The 13,180-nt window shown below is 46.6% G+C and overlaps 1 pseudogene; it reads left to right on the top strand.

Annotated features, from left to right (window-relative positions):
* The first annotated feature begins 120 nt into the window (after positions 1 to 120).
* On the top strand, positions 121 to 12,682 carry LOC100968857 (actin, cytoplasmic 2-like; annotated as a pseudogene).
* Positions 12,683 to 13,180: the final 498 nt, after the last annotated feature.

Here is a 13,180-nt window from a genome sequence, read left to right as displayed (position 1 = left end):
TCGCAGCTGGACAGAGATCGTCCCCCGCGCGACTCTCACTGGGCCAGGCCCCCACCGAGGCCCGCCCCTCTCTCCGCTATTGGCCAGCCGCTTACGAAACATCCCCGCCGCAGCGGTCATTGGGCAGTTTGTAAAGCCAAAAGGAGGCAGAGTCGGGCGTCCGCGTCCTCCCGGCCAGCTCGACCGTCTTCTTTATTGGGGTGAGTGCTGGGTCTACGAGGTGGAGTCTTCGGGGGAAACACCCTCATTCTGTTTTAGTTTTAGGACTTTGCACCAGTGACACCGCTGACCTGATTCGAAAAGTGTGTCGGCCTTGGAGAAGGGTGCATACTTAAGTTCAGCAACCACTGCAGAAGGAAAGATGCTGTGATGAGAACCGACTGCTGGGAGTTTCCAGAGCGGGACAAAATGCGGCTGGGGTGGGTAGGATAGGCACACAGGCATGGGAAAGGACATTGCAGGCGCCGGTAGTTGACGTTTACTTCCCTTTTGACCGGAGCAACTGCTCAGGTTCAGGTGACTCGGGTTCCTGCAAGAGCAAGGGGTCCGGGCTGGCCAAAGCAGACTGAGGAGGGACTGTAGGGTGGAGGTGAAAAGGAGGCGTGGGGCCTTCAATGCTAGGCTGGAGAGCTTGCATATAATTTCCCTGGCATATAATTTCAAACCATCGAGGGGTTTTGAGCAGAGGAGTGATGTGATCACTGCAGCATTCTGAGCAGTACTTAGATGTTACTTGTGCATTATTTTTTTCCAGTGGTGGTTTCATATTGTTCCATGCTAAAGAGCATTCACATACTTTTCCCTTTTTCCAAACTTATCCTTAGCTGAGACGTTTTACTTCGAAATATCTAAGTGTAACAAATTAGCTCCTTTCTTTTTGGGAGGGTTAATTGGTGTTTGGTTTATCAAATGATTGGCCACCCCGCCCAGTGATTACCCTTAGTATTTGTGAGGCACATTCCGGAGGAACCCAAAGCATCGCCATCTCCTATTCATCCCCACTTCCCAGTGGACAGGTGATTGCATCCAGTTTGTATAGAATCAGGCTTGGAGACTTGAATTACCTGAGGAAAATCTGCAGCCGATATGATTTCTGCTGATAGAACTCAGGAAGACCCTGTCACTGGCCAGTGTGACATCAGACCAGCTGTCCCCTGGATGCCTGCATCCATTTTTACACAAGACTCTAGCCATGTCATTCAAAACTGTCCTGAAATGTTTTGAAACGAAATGTTTGGTCAGGTGACTCAAGAAGGTTTAAGTCCAGAGTGCAGAGGTTAACTTCAAAGTCTGTAAAGTATTCTTTGGTCTCAATCCTTGATAATGGGCTTCATGAGGCTGCCAGCTCTAAAGTAGACGCCTCTGGTTAGGGGATAAGGTGAGAGAATGTGGGCAAACATCCAAATAAGTGCTTTGAAACCTCATGTATATAGAGTTAAGACACGGCTATTCATGATTAAATAAATCATGAATTTATTTATGATTTATTTCGACTGAAGGCAGGCCTATCAATGATTAAAATAAAGCTACCTAGTAATAAACTCAAAACATCATAAACTCAACACTATCATCTCTTGCTTGCCTCACCTCATGAAGCACTCATTCCACCTGCTGGTAGAGTCAGCCAGTTAAAAATGTCTTTCCATTCCTGAGTTGACTCTAACCCAGGGATTATAAATACGTTTGAAACAGTGACATTCGGTGTTATTTATGGAAGCTGCACAATCCCCCATCCCCGCCATTGGCAGTGTACTTCTTTACATCAAACTGATTAAAACTAATCCTCTTATAAGCTGTTTGGAGTTATTTCTATTATCCAGACTGCCTTCTAGCTTAGAGTTTTATTTCTAACTTTTCCTCCTCCTCTACTCTATATCACCCTACTTAACTCCTTTGCCATTACAGGCACATCATTTTCACACACCTCTTCAGGAATTTAAAATATTCCAAAATTCAAAGAGTCTCATTGTTGCTGGAAAAAGGGGTCCAATCCAGACCCCAAGAGAGGGTTCTTGGATCTCACGCAGGAAGGAATTCAAGGCGAGTCACAGAGTGCACAGTAAGAGGTAGTTTATTGAAAGCTACTCAGTTACAGAGTAAGGTGTCCTTAGAAAGCAAGAGGAGGAACGTGCCATCCCTGTTTTAAACTCTTCTTATGTAGGGGTCTTAACCATGTTAAAGCTAAGTTATGTCTACATGCTGGTGGGCTGACAGCATGACAATTTAGGAGTTTGTTGATTGAAAGAAAGTTATCCTTGGCATTTGAGTGTGTAAGTACCTCAAAGCATGATTATAACTATCTTAAAACCATATATTATTACTCAATGTCAGGACATCTGGACATTCTGCTGTCACAGGAGTTTGTCCTCGCAGGCATTATTAAACTGCTTCCTTAGCCAAAACATCTTATGGCCACGGGTGGTGACTGGCAAGGAATATGCCTTGCTGGTTTTAGATGGAGTTTTTTTTTTTTTTTTTTTTTTGAGACAGAGTCTCGCTCTGTCACCCAGGCTGGAGTGCAGTGGCGTGATCTCGGCTCACTGCAAGCTCCGCCTCCCGGGTTCACGCCATTCTCCTGCCTCAGCCTCCTGAGCAGCTGAGACCACAGGTGCCCGCCACCACACCCAGAGAATTTTTTGTATTTTTAGTGGGGACGGGGTTTCACTGTGTTAGCCAGGATGGTCTCGATCTCCTGACCTCGTGATCCGCCCGCCTCAGCCTCCCAAAGTGCTGGGATTATAGGCGTGAGCCACCGTGCCTGGCCCCTAGATGGAATTGATTTTTTAAAATGGTATCAACCTGGCTCTCCTATGCTCCTATTTCCCTAACATAATCCTCGATTTATAAGAGATCTCTTAATCTTAAGGAGAGATGAGGTGTGAAGGTCATTCTTCTGTAACTTCTTCTTGCTGATTTTATGGGCATAAGATTGGAGAAGTAAAAATTATCTGTTTGCCCCATCTATGGGCCCAAAGGTGTCTTTATTTCCTGGGTCAGAAAATGGGATGGGCTGGAAGCCTTGTGCCAGCATTATGTAGAATTGTAATCTAGAAGACACAAACTTCACTAGGAGTTAAACAAGTAAGGGGCTAAGATTGGTAATAACCAGACAGCTATCAAAGGTCCTAAGACGGGCAAAAAAACAGTGAGACTCAGGAGGGAGCATCTTTTTGAGATGGAGTCTTGCTCTGTTGCCCAGGCTGGAGTGCAATGGCATGATCTCAGCTCACTGCAACCTCCACCTCCTGGGTTCAAGCAATTCTCTGCCTCAGCCTCCCAAGTAGCTGGGATCACAGGTGCCTGCACCACACCTGGCTGATTTTTTTTTTTCAATTTAGAAAGTTTATTTTGCCAAGGTTGAGCACACACTCATGACATGACACAGCCTCAGGAGGTTCTGACAATACGTGCTAAAAGTAGTCGGGGCACAGCTTGGTTTTATACATTCTGGGGAGACATGAGACATCAATCAATATGTGTAAGGTGTACACTGGTTCAGTCTGGAAAGGCGGGAAAACTCAAAGTGGGGGCTTCCAGGTCATAGGTAGATAAGAGACAAAAGGCTGCATTCTTTTGGGTCTTTGATCAGCCTTTCACTGAATACACAATTTATATGGAGTGGGGAGTAAAGGAATAGTCACGCTGATGCCTTAGTCTGGCTCACTGGATCTGCATTTTTGCATAAACAATAGGGCAGAAGAAGCAATCAGACATTCATTTGTCTCAGGTGAGCAGAGGGATGACTTTGAGTTCTGTCCGTTGTCCTGCACCTGAGAACTGGGCAGCCTCGTCCTGAGCATGACGGAGAAGGGGACCTGGGGCTAGGGAATCCCTGATTCAATCATGCCACTCCCCAGGAGACGTTCGGAGCCCAGGACATGTTGGGAATGAGGAGATATGAGGTGGCCGATTTTTTGTATTTTTAGTAGAGTCAGGGTTTCACCATGTTGGCCAGGCTGGTCTTGAACCCCTGATCTCAGGTGATCCACCTGCATTGGCCTCCCAAAGTGTTGGGATTACAGGCGTGGGCCACCATGCCTCACCACAAGGGCACTTTTAATGGTTGACCAGTTAAGACATGGCCTGTCACTATTCATTGCCTGTCACTACCCCTAGCAAAACAACTCAAATGTTGCATCCAACTGAAGGCAGGTGTATCAATGATTAAAATAAAGCTACCTAGTAATGAACTAGGGATTGATGTCTTGGTTATATTTATGCAACCAGGCAGTTTGTTCATATATTTTCTGTAAATCTTCTTCTATTTGACTGGAGGTGTTTACACGAGTGCAGCAGGGTTTATTGATTATAGTGCAAATACTCCCCCTTGTTCAACCAATAAGTAATCTAGTGCTAATCTATTATCCATTGCTATATTTGCTAAGGAATCAAGGAAGAGTTTTGATTTATCTAAAGCCTCCCCCATTTTATAAGACAGTCTGTAGAATGAAGTAAAGTTTTGAAGAGTTGTCTTGGGATAGGCAAATTTTCCCTATGGGGCCAATAAACCACTGGCAGCCCCAACTCCAGCCAATATAAAGCCAGCTGCCTGCTTAGCTCTCAGGTGAGTGATGTTATGTAATTATATATTAAAGAGCTTTGCTTGTTCTATTATACATTGACCCCCGAACCAAACATTATCAATACACTGTGTATCCATGGGTTTCCATGATCCCAAATGAGAGACAAGTTATTTATAGGCTGATTGAATGGATGACCACATAGCCACAGGTATAATCCGTTGGGGGTGCAAACCTGTATGGGATGGGAGTTGTTAAGAAGGTTGAGTACCTGTAGGAGGGACTGAGGATGTTACTTATCTCTTTCTTTGCAAAACAACAGCTTTAGATCTTCTAGGGGTTCACAAGTGTAGGTTGTGGTGTCTTTCTCAGGTGCCTGTGGGGACTTGTAAAAAACAGGTTTAATCTTGGACAGGTGTACTCAGCTAGTGAGTCCCCGAGGCTTAACAGCAGTGGGGGTGCTGTGCTTAACAATACTCCCCAATAAGGGCCCTTTCATTTTAGTTGTAATTGATTTTGGGGAGATCCTCCTTTCCAAGGTTTTTTTTTTTTTTTCTTTTTTTTTTTTAACAGAGTCTTCCTCTGTCGCCCAGGCTGGAGTACAGTGGCATGATCTTGGTTCACTGCCACCTCCATCTCCCAGTGCAAATGATTCTTCTGCCTCAGCCTCCTGAGTAGCTGCGATGACAGGTACCCACCACCACACCTGGCTAATTTTTATATTTTGAGTAGAGACGGGGTTTTGCCATGTTGGCCAGGCTGGTCTTGAACTCCTGACCTCAGGTGATGCACCCACCTCAGACTCCCAAAGTGCTAGGATTACAGGCGTGAGCCACTGTGCCCAGCCTTCTTTCCAAGTTTTTAATAAGACTAAGTCTCCTGGTTGAATAGGGGAGCTACGAATATTTATGGCAGTGGCCTGCCTGACACAGGTATATTGAACAAACATGCATGTAACATATGACTCTGTTTACGTTGCAGTGAAGACTTAACCCCACACCTGGTCATAGATCCTGTTTATAGTTTGATATCTTATTGCCATAAATAATCTGTTCTGTAAGTTTTATGATTTCTATTTTAATGTTAATGCTGGCCAGTTGTATCTGAATCCCAAGAGGGGAAATGTGTAGTGAGGTATGTCTGACCCCCAGCTTCCCATCATAACCTGAACTAGTTTTTCAGGGTATTTTTTTTTTTTCTTTGAGATGGAGTCTTGCTCTGTTACCCAGGCTGGAGTGCGGTGGTATGATCTCAGCTCACTGCAAGCTCCGCCTCCTGGGTTCACGCCATTCTCCTGCCTCAGCCTCCTGAATAGCTGGGACTACAGGCGCCCGCCACCACGCCCGGCTAATTTTTTGTATTTTTAGTAGAGACTGGGTTTCACCATGTTAACCAGGGTGGTCTCGATCTCCTGACCTCGTGATCCGCCCGCCTCGGCCTCCCAAAGTGCTGGGATTACACGTGTGAGCCACCACACCTGGCCTTTTTCAGGGTATTTTAAAAATTCTCTTTGGCCAAGAGGGGGGTCTGCTCTGTTGGGGGGCTTAGGGTTTTTTTTTATTTTTTAGTTTATATTCCTCCTTTTTTGTCAAGGTATGCCAGAGGCAGTATTAAAAAATGAACCAGGCTGGGCACAGTGGCTCATGCCTCTAATCCCAGCATTTTGGGAGGCTGAGGCAGGTGGATTACCTGAGGTCAGGAGTTTGAAACCAGCCTGACCAACATGGTGAAACCCCGTCTCTACTAAAAATACAAAATTAGCTGGGTGTGATGGCGCATGCCTGTAAGCCCAGCTACTAGGGAGGCTGAAGCAGGAGAATCACTTGAACCCAGGAGACGGAGGTTGCAGTGAGCCAAGATCACACCATTGCACTCTAGCCTGGGTAACAAGAACAAAACTCCATCTCAAAAAAAACAAAAAACAAAACAAAACAAAAAAACAAGAAAATAAAACCCCAAGAGTTTACGTTTTATCAAGATAATTCCTATGCTATGTTTATTAGGATTTTGGTTACTAAAAAAACTGAGATTTAAAGGGTTAAAGCTTTTTTTTTTTTTTTTTTTTGACAGAGTCTCTCACTCTGTCCCCCAGGCTGGAGTGCAATGGCACGATCTCGGCTCACTGCAACCTCTGCCTCCTGGATTCAAGCTATTCTCCTGCCTCAGCCTCCCCAGTAGCTGGGACTACAGGCACGTGCCACCACTCCCGGCTAATTTTTGTATTTTTAGTGCAGATGGGGTTTTACCATGTTGGCCAGGCTGGTCTTGAACTCCTGACCTCAGGTGATCTGCCTGCCTCGGCGTCCCAAAGTGCTGGGATTACAGGTGTGAGCCACCATGCCCGGCTACCTTTTTTTATATAAAATTATCCTCTTTATAACTTGCCTTACCAAAAATACATCTTCATTTCCAAAACTTTCCTCATCTCTCTCCCCTATTTACTGGTTCCTTTCTACCTTTTTTCATAAGTAACCATTTTCTTTTCTTGAGATGGTGTTTCACTCTTGTTGCCTAGGCTGGAGTGCAATGGCACAATCTTGGCTCACCACAACCTCCACCTCCCGGGTTCAAGCGATTCTCCTGCCTCAGCCTCCCAAGTAGCTGGGATTATAGGCATGCACCACCACATCCAGCTAATTTTATATTTTTAGTAGAGATGGGGTTTCTCCATGTTGATCAGGCTGGTCTTGAACTCCCAACCTCAGGTGATCCATCCACCTTGGCCTCCCAAAGCGCTGGGATTACAGGCATGAGCCGTCACGCCCAGCTTTTTTTTTTTTTTTTCCCGAGATGGAGTCTTGCTCTGTCACCTAGGCTGTAGTGCAGTGGCATGATCTCGGCTCACTGCAACCTCTGCCTCCCGGGTTCAAGCGATTCTCCTGCCTCAGCCTCCTGAGTAGCTGGGATTACAGGCGCCTGCCACCATGCTCGGCTAAGTTTTGTGTTTTTAGTAGAGACGGCATTTCACTATGTTGGCCAGGCTGGTCTCCAACTTGTGACCTCAGGTGATCCTCCTGCCTCGGACTCCCAAAGTATTGGGATTACAGGCATGAGCCACCATGCCCAGCCATAAGTAACCTTTTTTTTTTTTGAGTCGGAGTTTCGCTCTTGTTGCCCAAGCTGGAGTGCAATGGTGCGGTCTCGGCTCACCACAACCTCCGCCTCCTGGGTTCAAGTGTCTGTCCTGCCTCAGCCTCCTGAGTAGCTGGGATTACAGGCATGTGCCACCATGCCCAGCTAATTTTGTATTTTTAGTAGAGAGGGGGTTTCTCCATGTTGGTCAGGCTGGTCTTGAACCCTGACCTCAGGTGATCTGCCCGCATTGGCCTCCCAAAGTGCTGGGATTACAGGTGTGAGCCACCACACCCAGCCAAGTAACCATTTTCTTCTTTTTTTCTTTTTTTTTTTGAGACGGAGTTTTGCTCTTGTTGCCCAGGCTGGAGTGCAATGGTGCCATCTCAGCTTACTGCAAACTCTGCCTCCCGGGTTCAAGCAATTCTCCTGCCTCAGCCTCCCGAGTAGCTGGGATTGCAGGCATGCGCCTCCACGCCCAGCTAATTTTGTATTTTTAGTACAGACAGGGTTTCACCATGTTGGTCAGGCTGGTCTTGAACTTCTGACCTCAGGTGATCCGCTCACCTCAGCCTCCCAAAGTGCTGGGTTACAGGCGTGAGCCACTGTGTCCAGCCCAAGTAACCATTTTCAAGTCCATAATTTGAATTGACCCTTAGATGGCTTCTGAATTAGACAACATTCTTTTTCTCAATAAGACTAGTTCTCAGGAGGCTTTTGCCCTCCAATGCCACCCAGAGAGATGCTGAATTAAACAACCCAAAGAATGAAAACCATCATGACCAGAAGGAAAATGACAGGCGTAAGCTTAGGGCATACAAGCCGAGGGTCGTGTGTGTCACTAGCGAGGCATAGACAGCAAATATGCAGCTGAGAAAGGGGACAACGGGGACTGAGAACCAGTAGGTGCTGGCAAATATGCCTCTGAACCTCAATTTATCCAACAGCCCTGGGTAGGGGCCTCTAACCCCCAGTTCCCAGTGAATATAAAGAAACATGAGCATCCCATGACTCCTGGGGCTCAGAAGGCTCAGCAGGAAAAGGAACAACACAGGGAAGGGAAGGAACGCAAAGGGCACTCACTTGTCTGTGAATCTGAAAACTTAAGAAGCATTTTATAGAGAAAACCATTCCACAATCCTAGAAACATGTTTTTCCATATCATAAACTTTTCTTAATTGGATATAACTCAGACATCCATCAAGCAATCCAAGGAAAGCTATGGACCAAAATTTTTGTTAAAGTTTTTATGGAAGTTTGGATTTTTTAGGGTTTGTGTTTGTTTGTTTGTTGTTGTTGTTGTTGTTTCTGAGATGGAGTCTCACTCTGTGCCCAGGCTGGAGTGCAGTGGTGTGATCATGGCTCACTGCAACCTCCATCTCCCAGGCTTAAGCAATTCTCCTGCCTCAACCTCCCGAGTAGCTGGGATTAAAGACATGCACCACCATGTCCGGCTAATTTTTGTATTTTCAGTAGTGATGCGGTTTCACCATGTTGGCCAGGCTGGTCTCAAACTCCTGGCTTCAAGTGATCCACCCACTTTGACCTCCCAAAGTGCCGGGATTACAGGCGGTAGCCACCACACCCGGCTGGAAGTTTGGTTTTTAAGAAGACTTTTTCACATTTTTTTTCTCAGTGTCAAATTATTCTCTAATGTTTCCATTTTATCTAGAACTCACTGAATTGTATAAGAAAAACAAAATCTCAGCCAGGTGCAGTGGCTCATGCCTGTAATGCCAGCAGTTTGTGCGCCTGTATTCCGAGCTATTTGGGAGGCTGAGGCAGGAGAATCGCTTGTACCCGGGAGGCAGAGGTTGCAGTGAGCTAAGATCACGCCACTGAACTCCAGCCTGGGTGACAAGAGCCAAACTCCGTCTCAAAAAAGAAAAGAAAAGAAAGTTATCCTTGGCATTTGAGTAAGTACATCAAAGCATAACTATAACTATTTTTAAAACATATATTGTTATGCAATATTGGGACAGCTGGACGTTCTGCTGTCATAGGAGTTTGTTCTTGCAGGCATTACTAAAACAGCTTCAAAACATCTTATGGCCATGGGTCGTGACTGGCAAGGAATGTGCCTTGCTGGTTTTCAGCTGGAGTTGATTTTAAAATGGTGTCACCCTGGCTTTCCATGCTCCTGTTTCCTTAACCCCATGGTCAACTCTAGTTTTAAAGCAATCCAAAGTATCCTGATAAACCTGCATCCTTTCTCTCTCTATATCCTCCCCATCCTCCTCCACCACATAGCAATGAAGTGACACTGTGAATTGAAGTAACACCCGCCAGTCTGGGCAAGGGAAGGATAAAAGAAGTTCGATGGAGAGGCTTTTATGGGAACAAGAATATCCTGTTAACCTAGTGGTGAAGAATCAAGGTAAACAGTGATAGACCAGGACTATGTTTCAGGATTTATTTTTGAGCCAGTGCCAAGACTGTACAGGCAGTACCTGGCTTTCAAACGGCAGAATTTCTTTCTTTCTTTTTAAATTTTATTTTATTTTATTTTTTTGAGACTGAGTCTCGCTCTGCCACCCAGGCTGGAGTGCAATGGCGCGATCTCGGCTCACTGCAACCTCCGCCTCCTGGGTTCAAGCGAGTCTCCTGCCTCATCCTCTCAAGTAGCTGGGATTACAGGCACCCACCACCATGCCCAGCTAATTTTTTTGTATTTTTAGTAGAGACGGGGTTTCACCATGTTGGCCAGGCTGGTCTTGAACTCCTGACCTCAGGTGATCCATCCACCTCAGCCTCCCAAAGTGCTGGGATTACAGGTGTGAGCTACCGCGCTTGGCCTGGAATTTCTTACAAATACCTTAGAACAGTTGCCCAAGCTGAGTGTCGATATGAGCTTTCTTTTCTTACTGTCTTAGCTTGAAATTTATTTCCCCTTTGACTCAGGCAACTGCTCCCTAGGACAGAACCCCCAGTTTCCAGCCAATCCCTATTTTACATCTCATTTCAGGGCCCATTCAGGACACAGGGGAGAAGGGATGATATATAAACCCATGGAGTTGCTCACTCTCCTCTTACCTCCTTGAGGCAGTAAGTGTTCCCAGCCCACATTCTATCTCCTCAGTAGTTTCCCTATCATTATGTAAGTCAGAGTTTATCCTGATCCCCAACTTGAAATAGACTGTCTGGGGTCACCAGGTTTGGACTGTGAAGGGACCCTGCCCTCACAGCAGCAGAGGCCTTGCTCCTGGCATTCAACATTAGCATTGTTTGTTATGGTGCTGTGCTTCCGGTACACATATGGGCTTGTGTCATAGGTTAAAAACTACTCAACATCCATTGTTTCTCTCCAAGGCAAAATGCATTCTAAGTTTCAACTGACTTCAGGTGAATTTGATGGACACTCCTGCCACTTAACTCTAAATTCTGACACCTACAGATTCCAGGAATTTAATTTTCCAAACACAAGAAAATCTTGGTCTTAATTGAATGGTTGGTTAGCACATTAGCTGGGCGTGGCGGCACATGCCTGTAGTCTTAGCTACTCAGGAGGCTGAGGCACGAGAATCTCTTGAATCTGGGAGGTGGAGGTTGCAGTGAGTGGAGATCACGCCACTGCACTCAGCCTAGGCGTCAGAGGGAGACTCTTTCTAAAAAAAAAAAAAGAAAAGAAAAAAAAAAAGGTTAGCACCTGCTGAGGTTAACATCTTTATTCCCTTACCCTCTGAAGACTTAACCATGGTCACGACCACATTGAAATACTCTCTCACTAACCTGTATAACTGTTTTCACTGTCTTTTTCAAACAGCATTGAAAAAAAGTACAGTACCTATTCTATTTTTTTTTTTTTTTTTTTTTGAAACAGAGTCTCTGGTACTCAGGCTGGAGTGCAGTGGTGTGATCTTGGCTCACCGTAACCTCAACCTCCTGAACTCAAGCAATTCTCCTGCCTTGGCCTCCCAAAGCACTGGGATTGCAGGTGTGAACTGCCACACCTGGCCCCCCGACTATTCCTGTATCAGAAATGTAACTCACCCACTCACCACCAGCCCACACTCTGGGTTCTCCCATCACTCCACTGCCTGCTCCTCTGCTGATCACAATGGAAGAAGAGATCATGGCACGTGTCATTGACAATGGCTCCAGCACATGCAAAGCTGGCTTTGCTGGGTATAGTTCCCCGAGCCATGTTCCCCTCCATCACTGGGTATCCCTTGCACCAGGGCATGATGGTGGGCATAGGCCAGAAGGACTCCTACCTGGGTGATGAGGCCCAGAGCAAGTGCAGCATCCTGACCCTGAAAGTGCCCCGTGGACCTCCGCATCATCACCAACTGGGATGACATGGAGAAGATCTGGCACCACACCTTCTACGATTAGCTGCACGTGGCTCCCAAGGAGCACCCAGTGCTGCTGCCTGAGGCCCCTCTGAACCCCAGGGCCAACAGAAAGATGATGACTCGGATTGAGATCTTCAACACCCCAGCAAGGTACACGACCGTCCAGGCTGTGCTGTCCCTGTACACCTCTGGTTACACCACTGGTATTATCATACACAGCTGAGACCCACACGGTGCCCGTCTGCAAGGGCTATGCCTTCCCCCATGCCATCCTGCGTCTGGATGACTGGCACCTGACCAACCACCCCATGGAGATCTTCAGGGAGCCCAGCTACTGCTTCATCACCACAGCCAAAAGGGAGATCTTGCGCAACATCAAGGAGAAGCTGCGGAAATGGCCACCACAGCATCCTCCTCCTCCCTGGAGAAGATCTAGGAGCTGTCCAAGTGGTTCCAGTGTCTGGAGGCGCTGTTCCAGCCCTCCTTCCTGGGTATGGAATCTTGTGGCATCCACCAGGCCACCTTCAACTCCATAAAGTGTGATGTGCACATCCGCAAGGACCTGTTTGCCAACGTGGTGCTGTCTGGTGACACCCCCGTGTACCTGGGCATCACCTACATGATGCAGAAGATCACGACCCTGGTGCCCAGCTCCAAGAAGATCATCACCTTCCCTGAGCACAAGTCCTTGTGTGGATTGGCAGCTCCATCCTGGCCGCCTTCCAGCAGATGTGGATCATCAAGCAGGAGTAGGATGAATCAAGCCCCTCCATCACCCACTGCAAATGCTTCTAAATGGACTGCGAGCAGACGCGTGTCATGTGCTTCATGGATTAATGCAGAAGTATAAATTTGCCCCTGGCAAATGCATACACCTCATGCTAGCCTCAATAAACCAGAATAAGCCTTTCAAAAGAACTGGTCCTTGAAGCTTGTATATCAGCACCGGATTGTAGAACTTGGTGCTGATTTTGACTTTGTTAACCGTTCCCTTGGTATTTGTTTAATACCCTGTACATATCTTTGATTTATACCCTTAGTACATGTGGCTCAGTAACTTCATGGCTGAGGTGAGGACATGCTTGTGGGAGGGAAGTCTGTGACTTGGTGGGTCTGTGTGACCTGCCGTCTCCTTATCTGTGCAGGTACATTAATGTGTCAGAGAGCTCTGTGTTCCAGGATTTTCCTTTTTTTTTTTTTTTTTTGAGACAGAGTTTCGCTCTAGTTGCCCACGCTGGAGTGCAGTGGTGCAATCTCAGTTCACTACAACCTCCGCCTCCTGGGTCCAAGTGA

This window comes from Pan paniscus, chromosome 1, assembly GCF_029289425.2.
Source record: "Pan paniscus chromosome 1, NHGRI_mPanPan1-v2.0_pri, whole genome shotgun sequence".
Taxonomy (NCBI): Eukaryota; Metazoa; Chordata; class Mammalia; order Primates; family Hominidae; genus Pan; species Pan paniscus.
The sequence above is the reverse complement of the archived record's forward strand: the minus strand, read 5'-3'. Positions and strand labels throughout refer to the sequence as shown.